This window comes from Chiloscyllium plagiosum, unplaced genomic scaffold (assembly GCF_004010195.1).
Source record: "Chiloscyllium plagiosum isolate BGI_BamShark_2017 unplaced genomic scaffold, ASM401019v2 scaf_100530, whole genome shotgun sequence".
NCBI classification, from domain to species: Eukaryota; Metazoa; Chordata; class Chondrichthyes; order Orectolobiformes; family Hemiscylliidae; genus Chiloscyllium; species Chiloscyllium plagiosum.
Window position 1 is genome coordinate 1 of NW_025122657.1, and position 1,066 is coordinate 1,066.

General features: G+C 45.7%; 1 non-coding gene across 1 annotated transcript; it reads left to right on the forward strand.

The window, feature by feature from the left end:
- Positions 1-867: 867 nt before the first annotated feature.
- On the forward strand, positions 868-941 carry trnan-guu. Its single transcript has one exon. It is a non-coding gene; the product is annotated as a tRNA-Asn (tRNA).
- Positions 942-1,066: the final 125 nt, after the last annotated feature.

Genomic DNA, 1,066 nt, shown 5'->3' on the forward strand with positions numbered 1-1,066 from the left:
TAATTTTGTTTTACAACAATCCAACAGATTAATTTAGAATACACAGTGAATACCAAGGCTGATTAATGTGAAATTAAATTTGACTGAAAATGTAAAATCGAGATGAGAGATAACAAATGGGGGAAGGGCAGAAGGCAAGAAATGCAGCATCACAGAAGGTGCTCCTCCAGGGACTGTATTTTATAAACTACACTGCGAAATATAAACAAACACTCTGACATGACCCTCCGGTTTTAATGTAAACCATACTCCCATACAGTAGGTACCATTTAAATAAGTTAATAGATACAAGCCTTGAGCAAATCCAGCCTCCAGCCGGGCCCGCCGCTTCTTGGAGCTCAGAGAGGGGTTCCCACTCATTCATTCAACAGGAGGCGGCTCAATTTATTGTAATGGGCACGGAGGGTACAGTGGTCGTGTATCATGTTGAGGAGGAAGCTGTTTCCTCTCATTCAACAGACGTGGACCTATTTACTAGAGTTTTTTGTGGTGCAGCTGTAGTCTCCCACAGAGCCCTGAGGCTCAGGTTCAAATCCCACTGCTCCAGTGTGTGTAATAACATTACTGCCCAAGCCACGTGCCAATTGGCAGAGGGATAAGAAAATTAGGGATGTAAATACGGCAACCTGTTCAATTCTATCTCCAATCATTTCACTTCCCGTCCCATTCGTACTACAGGGAGCCCAGCCTCGTTTCATGGAGGTTCTTTTTGAGAAGTTTAATCGGGCATTTTTGCACAAGTCAAGAAAGCCGGGATCTCTCGCAAGACTGCGCGGGAGACAACAATTGTAATTCTCGGCGGGGAGGCTGAATTATGAATTCACTAATAGCCTCACCTAAGCGATGGCGGAGACCACGCCAGTGCCTGTCTTTGTGGCGCAATTGGTCAGCGCGTTCCGCTGTTAACCGAAAGGTTGGTGGTTCGAGCCCACCCAGGGGCGGTGTGTTGACTTTTCTTCCTTGGCTTCGAAGCTGAACGCTTTTAATGGGGTCAGGAAAATGTTCCCCAAACGGAAATCCTCTCCACAAAGGTGTTTCTGAATTGAATTAATGTCTAACGTAAGGG